This window comes from Gossypium arboreum, chromosome 4 (genome assembly GCF_025698485.1).
Source record: "Gossypium arboreum isolate Shixiya-1 chromosome 4, ASM2569848v2, whole genome shotgun sequence".
Classification (NCBI taxonomy): Eukaryota; Viridiplantae; Streptophyta; class Magnoliopsida; order Malvales; family Malvaceae; genus Gossypium; species Gossypium arboreum.
This window is the reverse complement of record NC_069073.1, coordinates 49542138-49557613: the sequence shown is the minus strand read 5'-3', so window position 1 is coordinate 49557613 and position 15476 is coordinate 49542138.

Genomic DNA, 15476 nt, shown 5'->3' with positions numbered 1-15476 from the left:
ATTTTGTTGAGGTTTTCATGGATGATTTTTCTATTTTTGGTAACACTTATGATATTTTTTTGAGTAATTTGGCTAAGGTACTGAAGAGATGAGAAGAGACGAATCTTGTCGTTAACTAGGAAAAATTCCATTTTATGGCTAAGGAAGGGATTGTCTTAGGGCATAGAATTTTAAAGGAAAGAATTGAAGTAAATAAAGCAAAGGTGGACGTAATTGAAAGATTACTGGCCCCAATGAATGTGAAAGGAGTCAGAAGTTTCTTAGGCCATGCCAGTTTTTATCGAAGGTTAATAAAAGATTTTTCAAAAATTTCTAAACTATTGTATTTGTTGTTAGAGAAAGATGCAGTGTTTGATTTTAACAAAGCATGTTTAGAATCTTTTGAAGAACTAAAAAAAGGTTAATATCAGCCCCAATAAGCATTAAACCTGATTGGAGCACACATTTTGAGTTGATATGCAATGCAAGTGATTATGATGTTGGAGCTGTGATGGGTTAAAGAAAAAATAAAGTGTTCCACCCCATTTACTATGGAAGTAGAACCTTGACGGGAGCCCAACTCAATTATACAGTAACTGAAAAAGAAATATTTGCTATAGTTTTTGCTTTTGACAAATTCCACTCATATCTTATAGGTACCAAAGTTACAGTATTTACTGACCATGCGACCATTAGATACTTCCTTACGAAGAAAGATACAAAACCGAGGTTAATTCGTTGGATACTTTTACTCCAAGAATTTCACCTTGAGATCTGAGATAGAAAAGATGTTGAAAATCAAGTAGCTGATCATCTATCGAGGTCGGAGCAGGATGAGGTAAGTCGATCACATGTGCCTATCAACAAGAATTTCCCAGATGAGCACTTATTTGAGGTGAGTCAAATTCATGAAGCACCTTGGTTTGCTGATTTTGCAAATTATCTTGCATGTGGAATAATTCCTCAAGAAATGACATACCAACAAAGGAAGAAATTCCTTCATGATAGTCGGTATTATTTTTGGGAGGACTATTCTTATTTAAATAGTGTGCACATAATATAATGCGAAAGTGTGTAGTTGAAAGTGAGATTGCTGATATCTTATATCATTTCCATTCATCTCCAAGTGGGGGACACTTTGGTGGTGCACATACTGCAGCAAAGATTTTGCAAGCAGGTTTCTTTTGGCCTACACTATTTAAAGATTCTTATGTTTATGTGAAGAACTGCGATAATTGTCAAAGAACCGAAAATATATCATGGAGGAATGAAATGCCCTTAATAAATATTTTGGAGATTGAATTATTCGATGTATGGGGCATTGACTTCTTAGGACCATCTACTTCTTTGTATGGAAACAAATACATCTTAGTTGCTTTGGACTATGTATCCAAGTGGGTTGAAGCTGAAGCATACCTTACAAATGATGCTAAAGTAGTCATGTGATTCCTACATAAGCATGCGTTTACACGATTTGGGACACCAAGAGCTATTATTAGTGATGAAGGTTCTCACTTTGTGAATAAATGGCTTAAGTGGTTGCTTGAAAAATATGATGTGAAGCATAAGATTGCTACTACCTATGACCCTCAATCTAATAGGCAAGTTGAAAGAGTGAACCGTGAAATCAAAAGTATCCTTGAAAAGGTAGTACGCCCTAGCAGAAAAAATTAGTCTCAAAGGCTGGATGATGCATTATGGGCCTATCGAATAGCATTTAAGACACCGTTAGGAAAGACACCTTATCGGTTGGTTTTTGGAAAGGCATGTCATTTGCCATTAGAGTTGGAGAATAGAGCTGTAATAGTCCAATTTTGGGCCTAGTCAGAACAGTGGTTTCGAGACCACTAATCCAAGGTTAGAGAAAGTATTTTATTATTATTTTAAGATTATAACATGTTTATATTAGTGCAAGAAAAATTTGGTGAACTAATTTTAGCGTTTATAAGCTTAATTACTCAAAAGGACTAAATCGCATAAAGTGCAAAAGTCCTATTTTGATAGCTAAAGGTGTCAAATAGCTAGAGAACCTAAATTGGAGGTCTTTAAAAGGCTATTAGACCCTTTAGAATAGTATGGCTCACCATAGGAGACAAAGGTGGTCAAAAGTAAAAAATTTGGTGAAATTAGGTGTTGAAATTAAATAAAATAAAACAAATAGTAAAAGTTGTCATTTTTTTCATCTCTCTCTTTCTTCTCCATCGATTTTTCTCCAACAAAATGGCCATGGAAGCTTGAAAAATATTTAGCAACTAAAAGCCTTGGCAAATCAAGAATTACAAAATCTGGGCCTAAATCGGGGAAAAGCGAAGCAAGTGGACTAAGCCGAACTAGCCGTCTACATTTTGTATTCTGAGGTAAGTTGTATGTAAATAATAGAGCTAGATTGTTATTATATTTCCTTGAATTGAGATATCATGAATTACTTGTTTGCGAAAATAATCGTGTATGATGAATATTGAGATAGTAGGACTCCCGTTTGAACCTTAGGAAATAAATCAGATATCTAGGCCATGACATTTAGAATGTTTGTGTGCTAGTGTAAGACATGTTTGGGACATGCATCGGCCACATTATGAGAGCCAGTGTAAGACCATGTCTGGGACATGACATTGACATTGAGACTAGCACTAGTGTAAGACATGTCTGAGACATGCATCAACCTGTTAATGTAAGCCAGTGTAAGACATGTCTAGGACATGCATCGACTACATGATGTGTCAGTATAAGACCATGTATGGGACATTGCATCGGCACAGATATGTGGGAGTCAGTGTAAGACCATGTCTGGGACATGGCATTGACTTAACGTGGAGCCAATGTAAGACCATGTCTGGGACATGGCATCGACATTATACCCTATGTTTGAGGCATAGTGAATATTTGATAGAGTTCCAAATAGTTCAACAGTGAGAGTTACAGTTTAAGTTAAACGAGAAAAGTATAACCATGTTGTGAGTGATACAAGTACCTAAATGAAATGCATGAGATGTGAGCTTAGTATATGCTATGTGAATTGTGTTGGATAGTCACGAATAAGTTGTGCTTATGCCTATTTTAGTGTTATGAGCACGATGATGAATGGCAAATGTAACACCCCTAACTCGTATCCATTGTCGGAATAGGTTAAGAGGCATTACTATACTCATAACACAGTTCAAAACAACCAAACATCAAATATAATCTCAATAAAGTAAATGTCATTCAATCACAATCAATATTCACATAAAATTTAATGTACAATGCTTAAAAATACATTCGAACCAAATTGATATCATATAAAAGTTTCAGAACTTATAAAAGAATTTTCAGCTTTTAAAAGGTCACACGCCAGTGTGAACAGGCCGTGTGCCTCACACAGGCACCAGACACACCCATGTAGTTTAGCCGTGCCAAAACAGAGCATACATACTAACTTTCACCAACGACCAATAGACATGCCCATGTGCTATGTCCATGTGATACTTAGCTAGCTACTGACTTAAACCTACGGCCATATGACACGCCCATGTGTCTTAGCCATGTGATCTTAAGAGGTTACTGCTTTGCATACACGACCACAAGGCACGCCCGTGTTCCCTGGCCGTGTGGCATAATACAGGCTTGGTTTAAGCCAATTTGCCACCCCTTTTTGGGTCATACCTAGAAGCAATATTAAACAACATTCATGCCACAATTTTTAGCCAATTCCATGCTCAAAACATGCTTCACTATAACTAAATCATCATCATTCAATAACCTATTCAAATCCAAACCAAAACACATTAAAAATCTTAATAACATGCCAAAATACTTATTTCACAGCTCACTTATGGCACATTCTAACTCATGGTTAATCTTACCATTTTCTCCACAAGGCCATATAACCATTACAAGCATACACAATTTAACATCACAAACCATCACCAAAACTAAACACAAACATACCATTTGTTAGCCAACTCTCATGGCATAATATATATACATATCAAAGCTTAAATACATAAACATTCTAGCCCAAACATGCCATACTTAAAAATATTTACATTTTCAAATGTACCAAAATGAGTTTGATAGTATGGTGATGATCCTTGATAGTCCCCGAGCTTGTGGTAGCTTCGATATCTATAAAAAAATTCAAACATACACATAAAGTAAGCTTTCAAAATCTTAGTAAGCTCATACTAAAATCATCAACAATATATAAAATATAAATCATCAACATTTAAGTATTTATGATTTCTCAATTCATCTATCCAATCTATACCAAATCAATCCATGAGTTCTTACCTATTCAATGAGCTTTATAAATATAATGTCATCTACCACATAGGCATCATACTTATCGAAACATTTTCATATTCATTCATTTTCAATCTCACCTCTTGTTTGAATACTTTATCACTTTCCAAGTATCGCCATTGCTTTAAACATTCGCACACTTAGTGCTTAAAGGTTAGCCAATGCTAGAAAGATTTTCGTCCACTTAGTGCTAACTCAATTAACCAAAACTAAGTTGATATCGCACACTTAGTGCCTTATATAGCCGAAGCTATCCCAACTCGCACACTTAGTGCCATTTGTAGCTGAAGCTTTATTAAACCGCACACTTGTGCCAAACACTTTTGATTCATCATCATATACATCCAGCTCAATTATTTACAAATCTATGCATAATCAAAATACCAACATGAACTTATAAGATCATGTTCTACGTATGAACTTGCCTCGTACTCGAAGTTGTCAACTTGAACGTTTATTCTACAATCTTCGACTTCCCTCAGTCTAAATCTGAATTCCTCTTTTCTTGATCATTATGTATTCAAAATTAACCCTTTTATTCACCAAATTATTCAAAACAATCCATATACACACAATTAGGCCATTTTGCAAATTACCCTCACATTTTCACATGGCGACACTTTAGTCCCTGATTCATAAAATCACAAAATACACATAATTTGCATATACACAAGCTTAGCTGAATTCTTCTAGTACTCATACTAGTCCACACATGTCAATTATTTCACATTTTAGTCCCTCAAAATAATATTTTCACAATTTAGCCCAAATTACTCAATTTCATCAAAAATCCAAAAGCAAAACATTTAAACCCAACATCAAGCTTCCATAATTTATTAACTGACATCACAAAGTTCATAGTTTCATCAATGGCACATTTCAAAATCATCACCAAAATCAAAAATTGAAGCATGGGCTCGATAGTATACGAAGCAACGATTATAGAAACGTAGAAATTATCAAAAACCAAAACCAAAACATACCTCAATTAAGCTTTAAACTTTTTGAACCCTAAAACTCTTTTTCTTTTCTTTTTTTTCTACAATTTTTGACACAAAAACAACATATAATGCCTATTTGAATGTTTTATTTTAACATATATTAACTTCTTAAACATTTTACTATTATAACCTTTATTAAACTATTATAAAATCACATAACAGATGTTTATTAATGTCCATTCAAACTTCCAATGGTCAAATAACAACATAAGGACGTCTCATTTAATAAGCCAAGTCAAATAAGCACTTTTAACATCTAGCACATAGCTTTTACCTTTTACGCGATTAGGTCCTTTTTGCAAATTAAGCACACAAATAGTTAAATTTTCATATGAGACTTTCACACATGCTCACTCACATGCAATAGGAACAGAAAATAATATTAAAATATTTTTCCAACTCGAATATATGGTCCCAAAACCACTATTCCCACTAGGGTTAAAACCAGACTGTTACAGTTAAGATGTCGCTATATTTATTTTCATGCAACTTACTAAGCTTCATGCTTACCCTATTTCTTTCCATTTTCTTATAGTGCCACCATAGTAGTTCAAGGATCATCTCTACGTCGGAGAAACCAGTCACACTATCAACGGAAGCACTTGGTATAGTTAGATCTTTTATTTTGATTATGGCATGAATAGGACCCTGACTTTTGAGTTTTGTGTCTTTGTTAATTGGCCAAATGTGTTGGCTTACTTTAGCTTTTGATTCATTTTGTATAAGGCCATGGAAAGATGACTAATATTGAAAGTTATTATGTGAATGTAAGTTAATCTTACATGAATGTGAAATTGTTGGAATGGTTGAATATATGTAATGCATATAGGTCTTGATTATGGTTGTTTGGTTGTGAGAATCACATTAAGTTAAACCTTGATATATTGGTTGTTGTTATGTTGTGTTTTAGGGTGGGAAAAGGGCTTGGTAGATAGCCCTATATTGTCCACATGGGTAGACACACGGGCATGTGTCTAGGCTGTGTGTGACACACGTTCAGCCCCATGGGCATGATGTTCGGTCGTGTGTCCCCTGGACGTAAAGTTTACAAGTCAGTATGCATGGTAGTAAACACACAAGCAGAGACACAACCGTGTGTCTCAGCCGTGTGAAGGACACGGCCTACCACACGGGCATGTGCCTTGGCCTTGTGATCCTTAAGAATTGCTGATGTCAGAAACAAAATGTCTAGGTTTTTGCACATGGGATAAGACACGGGCGTGTCATAGCTGTGTGAGGGACACAGGCATGTCCCAGAAATTGTGAAAACCTCTGTAGGTTCGAATTTGAAGTTAATTCCACAAGGATAAAGGACATTGGCGTGCCCTATATGCTTAGGCTGTGTGAGCCACACGGGCCAACAGCACGACCATGTTGAATTAGTCACACGGGCCTGTGCCCCTGTGTCTAGTGTTATTTTTTAGAGTTTGTTGGAAGACCCAATAGGTTTATATATGAATGTTTGCAGACTCATAGGCCATATTGAAGAAGTTTAGAAAAATTTTTAAATTTGACCAGATCATGTTGATTTAAAAACGTAGGAATGCAAGTGTTTAAGGTAGGTAATGCTTCGTATTCTATCCCAGCGTAGGGTACGGGTGTGGGGTGTTACAAGATCTCACTAAGCTTTGAAGAAGTTGAATTTTGATCTTAAGCAAGCTGGTGAGAGAAGGATGTTACAACAGGATTAGTTGGAAGAGTTGAGGTTGTTTTCTTATGAGATCGCCAAAATGTGTAAAGAAAGGTAAAAAAGATGGCATAATAGTCATATACGACCTCGTCAGTTTAAAGAATGCCAAAAGGTTTTGTTGTTTAATTCAAGGCTGAATTTATTTCCTAAGAAGCTGAAATCCCGATGAAAAGGACCTTATACCATCTATCAAGTTTATCCTTATGGAGCTATTGAATTATACAACAATTACGGAGGTACGTTTAAAGTTAGTGGTTAACGTCTCAAGCATTATTGGGATGGTGACGTTGAGAGAGTTGAAACCTCATTCAAATTAACAGACCCTTGATTTTTAATGAACTCATTTTGTAAATAAATAAATAATTAGAATTTCTTTTCTTAATTTAGTACATTTAATTAATTCTATCTAAGGAGATTGGAACTTAAGCGGACTGCTGTGACCCCTCCAACAATTCCTGGAAATTAATTTAATGTAATTGGTTAAGAAGAAATTTTCTAATTAAGATTTAAAATGTTTTTTTTCTAGTTTAATTTAAAATTTTTATATTAATAAAGGGGGTCAAATTTGGCCCAAGTACTAATCAGTTTCTCTTTGTTGAATAAGTTTGTAAATACAGTCTGAATTTGAGGCCCAAGACAGTAGATAGAAGGGAAAAATCCACACCAATTGCTGCCACTTCCATTGCTTGCCACCCTAGAAACCTTAAATTTTTGCTACATGTTGCCTTAGTTTTCCCTATATAAACCCTTCTTCATTCTACTAATTTTTGCTACATGTTGCCCTAGTTTTCCCTATATAAACCTTTCTTCATTCTACTAATTTTTATATCCTTTAAAGCAATTTGCTTAACCCTAAAAACCCCTAAACTTCCTTCTTGCACTGCTAGTCTCAAATCCCAAAAGAAACCCCTAGTCCATTTCTTTTCTTTTATCGAAAACACCTAGTGGCGTCGCAAGAGAATCACCGGAGCATCAACGTCGCTATCGCACCTAATCGCTATCGCCACTGCACACCGCCATTGCCGCCACAGATTGCCTTCACTGTCGCAACCTCTCCCCCTCGTAAGGTTTCCTGAAGCAAATCCTACCCACTTACTGATTTCTCTTCTCCCCCTATAAGCAGAACTTTTCTAAATTTTTGGGAAAATACCATATCTCGCAAAAGAACTAGATTGTTGAAGACTATTGTAACACCCCTTACCTGTACCCGAGGCCGGGATAAGGTACGAGGCGTTATCGGACAAACATACAAACATTAAACTAAAATACGAGCCATAAAATTTCATTCATATCTCAGAACGTTCATTCACTTACACATAGTCCCTTATTTGAGTCTACGAAGCCCAAACTTTAGAAAGGGTTCGGGACTAAACCGAGAACTTACGAAAATCTTGGAAATTTCATGCTTTAAGGCTCTACACGCCCGAGTCCTAAAGTCGTGCTCCATACACGGCTGAGACACATGGTCGTGTCTCTTCCTGTGTGGAATATACCTAGGCTATTTTTCAAGCTTTGGTCAACCTTAATCTCTTACACACTTATACAAAATCAAAAGCATATAACATGGTATTCATTTAATGATTAAATATTCTCAATTAAACCACAAACATAGCATTTGTATGTCATCATACATGTGTCTCTCATACTCATTTTACCTTGTTTATTATAGTACCACTTATACATTTATACCAAGATTATCATCTTACAAAATATCTTCAGCTTAATCATCAAGCATTCATATTTAAAACTAGATCATATCTTTATAAAATACCACAATTCAGATATGCAAAATAACATGTTTGCCTGAAACATTTCAATTCAACTCCATACCCAACAAGCATTACATTTAGACTAGCCATATATATATATATATATATATATATATATACATATACATGTCACGATACATATCATTCTCTTTCTGTTTTCTTATAAACACATATCATTTATTTCATTATATCAATATTTCATATACCATAGTTTCCATGTATTCCACATATATTTATTTTCCTCCTCCTTCTCTCCATTCCACATCCTTAATGTATATAGCATTCTTGTAAGTACGATTTCACAATTTACTAATAAATGCTCACATCAAACTGTCCACACGAGTCATAGTCACTTACTTATTTATAATTTGAGCTAAAGAGCTCCAAATTAAGACCCGTAAATTTCCCCTAAAACAATAATCACATATCTTTCCACCATAAAATTTTCATAATTTTTGGTTTAGCCAATTAGTACAGTTTATTCATTAAAATTTCCCTGTTTCACTTTTCGACGATTCGACCTCTCTTCACTAAAATTAATTATCTCACAGTACAGAACTCGGATAGTGTTCTTGTTGATTTATCTTGAAAATAGACTCATTATGGATTTTAAAAATATAAGTTTAAGCCTCTAATTATTTTTATCCAAAATTTTGTGATTTTCCAAATTCAGAATAGGGGATCACGTAATCATTCTGAACCAGTCTCAGAAAAACGTAAATATCACAAAATATAGAACTTCTTTTCTTGATATGTTTCTTTGATATGAAAATAGACTTATTAAGATTTAATTTGATATCTCATTCATTCTCTGATTCAATTTATACCATTTTTGGTGATTTTTCAAAATCACATCACTGCTACTGTCAAAAATAGTTTTATTCCTAATTTACTCTTTCACACTTTCTTTGTATTAACCTCATTTTAACATACATATCACAAATCATTTTCACCATATTTCATACATCAAAAGTATAGGCCCATGATCACAAGGTCACTATAAAATCATTCTCATGTATAACTTACTTGTTTATAAACTGACCACATCCTGGTCACTTAATGAACACATCATTCACATAATCAAGTTCTTGCACTTATTCATCACAAAACTCACAAAGCAATACATAGAGAGTCTCCTGTTGAACAGTTCAAATCAATCCTCGGTACTTGGTGGTTTCAGCACATAGCTCCACCCATCATATAGTTCGGCTCTCTTGTACACATGGTGAACACTTAGTACCACCCATGTGACCTAGCCAATTTATCTCGTAGCTCTCTTGTCTTCATGGTGTCCTTCACCTGGAACCACACATGCGACCTAGCTACATATATCCCGTAGCTCTCTTGTCTACATGGTGTACACATAGTATCACCCATGCGACCTAGCTACATCATAATGTCTTGTAGCTCTCTTGTACACATGATGTGCACTCAGCACCATACATGTGACCTAGCTACATACTATCTGTATCATCCAATATTTAGAAGGTTCAACCGGATTTCTCTCTTTTCCAACAATTTCACCAATCAAGTAATTATCCACAAACATATTTCCAATATTATTATAAAATATCATAATACAAGTAATATTGATGTATTACTTACATATAAACTTACATCTCATTTAATATCAAGGCAATAACATTAAATTACACATTGCCTTATTAAAATTCATATGAACTTACAATTTCCCATAATATCCATAATCATAGAAATCACATTTATGTATGATAATTCAATGCACTTCATGTACCATAGACATATTTTTAAATCAATTCATAAACTTGGCACCATAATCATTTAATTCAATATAATTCAATTAATTCACTCAATTTAACTTTCAAATATAAATTACAGCATTATTCTGTATTATTATCATACCAACTTACATACTTTCAACACCTCAAAAATCATAATGAATATATCAATTTTACACTGAAACATGCATAAATTAATGCTTATTATACATATGAACTTACCTCGATACTAAAACAGTCATTTTACCAACTTTTCTAATTTTTTTTATTTTTCTCTCATTCTAGGTTCAAATCTCATTTTTTGGGATCTAAAACATCATATTTTACTTATTTAATTAATGTACTATTCAAAACAGTCCTTAACTCAAACTTTGAAAAAATTACAAGTTTTCCCCTAAACTTTTGCAAATTTACACTTTTGCCCCTAGGCTCGGGAATTAAACTTCATCCCTTATTCTTATGTTTTATGACATTCTGATCACTTTTCCCTTCTATGGCAACATCAAATTCTCACTCTAACATATACTTATGACTATTAGGTATTTTTACCGATTAAGCCCTTTTACTCGTTTTCACTCAAAACTGAGTAGCACAAGTTGTCTAACATAATTTAAAACCTCATATTCTATTATAAAACAGCAAAATAAACACATTTCACCTATGGGTATTTTTCCAAATATGAACCCTAGCTTAAATTATTGCTAGAATAAGCTTAATCAAATTAAGGATTCCAAAACGTAAAAACTTGAAAAACGGGGTTATAACGGACTTACTATTGAGCTTGGAAAGCTTGAAAACCCTAGCCATGACTTTCCCCATGCTAATTTCAGCCTCCATGAGAAAGATGAGTCAATTTTGGCTTTATTTTCCCTTTTTATTTCTTTTAATTACCAAATGACCAAAATGCCCTTCCTTATAAACTTTCAAAAATTCCATCTATGTCCAATTTTTGTCTATCAGTTAGAAATTGGTAAAATTTCTATTTAAGACCTCCTAATTAATATTTCAAAGCAATTTCATACTAGAAACTTCTAGAATGCAAGTTTTGCAACTTATTCAATTTAGTCCCTAACTTCTAATTGAGCACTTTATGCATAGAATTTCTTCATGAAATTTTCACACAATCATGCAATCATACCATAGAGCTCAAAATAATCATAAAATAATTATTTCTATCTCAAATTTTGTGGTCCCAAAACCTCTGTTCCAACTAGACCCAATTTTGGGCTATTACAACTACTAATGAAAACCCGATTATGATCGATGAAGAAGTAAAAGAGAGATTTGATTCAATTTTCAAGCATCAACCTATGATGCCAGAAAAAGGCTTTAACTTGAAGATTTGATGCTTGTTCCTATGCCAATTAGAAAGATAATCAATGCTCTCAAGTGGGAACGATTTTGTGATACTTGTTCACTTCCTTATGATGAATTAGTTCAAGAATTCTATGCAAGTTTGAAGACACAAGATGCTACTGAGGTCATCGTTCGAAAGAAAAAGGTAGCTCTTACTTCTAAGTCCATCAATGATTTGTTTAACTTACATGAGGTTAAAAAAGATGAGTACTACCCTATGATGAACAATATCAATTGAGATTTTCTTCAATAAGAACTTGATGTTATGACAAATCCGGGATCCCAATGAATTATAAGAAAGTATGAGAGCCATTCTTACCGAAGGAAATACCTAAAACCAGTAGCAAAGGTATGGTTTTATTTTGTTCACTATAGTTTTATGCCTATCTCACATAGTTCACCCTCTCGATGGAACGAATGCTCTTATTATATGCAATCTTGACAGAAAAGCCCATTAATGTTGGGAAAATTACTCTCAAGGAGATTTATAACTGTGCTAAAAAGAAGACAGAAAGTGTTTATTTCCCATCATTAATCACTTCACTTTGCTTAAGGGCCTGTGTTAAAACACAAGCGAATTTGAAGGACCAATATGTCCAAGGGTGCATTACAAGTCATGATCATGAAAGGTTAGTAGAGAAGGTGCATGAGTTGATGCAAGGTGAGCAAGAAGAACCTATTGAGCTAGGTACTGAGGAGTCAACAAATGAAATTGAAACTGAATCAGTTACAGATACTAAAGAAGAAGAATCTGATAAGGAACCAAATAGTACTAAACCAGTTGAAGGATCTGAAAACCCTGAACCAAGGGTTGAGCCAGAAGAAGAACCAGTCAAGCTAAGTGTTGAACCTGAATATACAACTCCCGTGCCAACTTCTGCAAGTACTTCAAGGAATGTAGAGTTGTCAATTTGATGGATATGTACAAGTTCATGCATAATCAACAACAAACTTACTGGAAATATGCAAAAATTATAGATGACTCAATTCAAAATTCTACTAAGAATATCTCTAATACTTTTGTTCCTGACTTCCTAGATGTTATCTTTGAGACATGGATGGAAGATATTGACAATGTAAGTGGAGATGGAGCTGAAAAAGACAAGGGGAATAAGTTAGAAAAATAAAAGGGGGGATTCCTGTCTTTTTATTTATTTATTTTAGATCTTTAGGAATTTGTTTCTTTAGTAACTAGGATTTAATTTCTACAAAATAAAACATAGCAAGTATGAATAAATGCTTCTTTAAAAATAAAAAAGACTAAGTAATGTAGTAATAGGAATGAACATGTCTAGGATTGGATTATGAGGAAAGTCTTGGTATTTAAGCAGTCTTAATGGCTCACCTCTCTTTCTTTTCAACCCTACTTGGTGTTCAATTTTCATTCATTACTTTATTCTTGCAATGAGGATATTGTTTCTTTTTAAAGAGGGTAAGGCAAATAAATTGCTCAAACTTTTAAATTTTGTTCAAGTATGTTTCAAATCATTTCTTTCATGAGTATGTTTTAAGAAATAAATGTTTAGAGAAATTCTTTGTTAATGTGATCCACATGGCCAAGGCCAATTGGGGTCGTGTGGGCACACGGGCATGTGGACCTACACGGGCAGGATACATGGATGTGTGGACCCACACAGACAGGCCACATGGGTGTGTGGGCCCATTTAACTGAAAAGTTTTTTAAGGTTGCATGGGTTGCCTAGGTCTACTGTGAACCTACTATGGGGTCAGTAAGCACTACTTGGACCTCTTTATGAGTAAATTGAATGCATGATGTATGTACTGAGCATGATGCTTATATGCATGTATACTGAACTGTATGTGTAACTGTTAATCATGTAATAGCACGTTATTTATTGTATGTTTGCATTGAATTGGGTTGGAATGATGATATATGGAGGAAGTGTACTAAAAGGATTTTAATCCTAATATCTGGCAGCTCAGCTGCAAATCTACTGATAATGTGCTGCATTCGATACTACTTGGAGTGTAGGGATAGGTGGGAGTTTTTAAACCCCACATGGAGTGTAGGGATGGGTGGAGATGGTGTGTAGAGGCCAGTGGGTAGGACTCTATTACTTGTTACTATATGCATGACTATTACTATGATGGGCTAAGGCTCTAGTGCATAACTAATACTAAATACTGAAACTGAACTCTGCTAAGGGCCCAAACTACTACTGGAACTGTAATGGGCTTAGGCCCAGATTGCATACGATTGTTCACAGCTAATTGACTGTATGCATGTTTTTTGTGGGGATTACACACTGAGTTTACGTAAACTCGGTCCTTTCTGTTAAACTATGCAGGTAATCCCCAGACTTAACGGTTCAGCACAGCAGAGGACTGTATGGTGACCACATGTTTATCGCACAGTTTAAACTTCATTTATGGTTTTATTCTTTATTTTTATGGGTTGTTTTGATGTAATTTTGACTTTTAGACTATTTTCTTTTGTTTTGGGTTTAAACTATTTTCATGAGATTTTGAATTGCAACAAAAACTCAGTTTTATTAAAATAAATGTTTTTCCTAAATACGAACATTTTTCTTCAAATATCACGGTTTAAAAACTTCTACTACGAGATATGTTTTTAAACGAATCAGACTAGTGAAGAAATAAGTTTTGAAATTGACAAGAGATAAATAAAAGCTAATAAGCAGAAACAACTTTAACTTGAATAATTTAATTTTTAAATTCCATTCCATGTGATAGTGCCAGATTCGACCATAATGTCTAGGCCGGGTTTGGGTTGTTACATTTAGTGGTTTTAGAGCCTGGTTGCAAAACTCAGCTATGGATTTTGGGTTTCAAAAATTGGTTTTTAAAGGGTTAATCTTGAAATTATTTAAAATGATTTGACTTAGTATGTGGTACACTGAGTCTCCGGTGTTGATCCTGTAAGTATTCTGAAACTGTGATAAGTTTGTAACTTATTTTGAAATCACTAAAAATACTGTAGATAGTATATTTTGAAACTACTGTAGATAGTATACTGTGAAAACACTCTAGATAGTGTATACTGAAACTGTAGCAAAACTGATAGAGACTGCGATTTACGAAAATCACTCTGAATTACTAAAACTATTTACATAAAATATCGACTAATAAAATATTGAAATTGTAACTTATTAATAAAATTCGTAATACTAGATAAATTTGACTAGACATGAGCGCACGGGGAATTTGCGGATGAGGTACCAGAGGCCTAGGTAGAGGTCGTAGAGAGGCTCGAGCTGAGTCTTCTTCACTGGGTAATATGCCAAATCTGGACACGAGTGAGACGCCAGTGTCGTCTGCTACTGAAACTGGGTCTTAAGATCACATGGCTGGGGACGACACATTGTCCCAAGCTATGTTAAGGATATTGGAGAGGGTCGCAGGGCTTAATACTAGATCTAGGGGCCGTGGGTCGATTATAGAACGAGTTCGGTCTAATGGAACTGAACATTTTAGGGGTGTCACTGGAGTCGCCGCTAATGTGGCCGAGTACTAGATTGAGGCCACGGAGTGGATTATGGATGACCTAGATCCCACCCCTAAGCAGAAATTGAAGGGTGCGGTCTCTTTGTTATGAGATGAGGCTGATTAATGGTGGCTGACCGTTAGGGAGGGCACTCAACCCGAACGTCTGTCCTGGGAG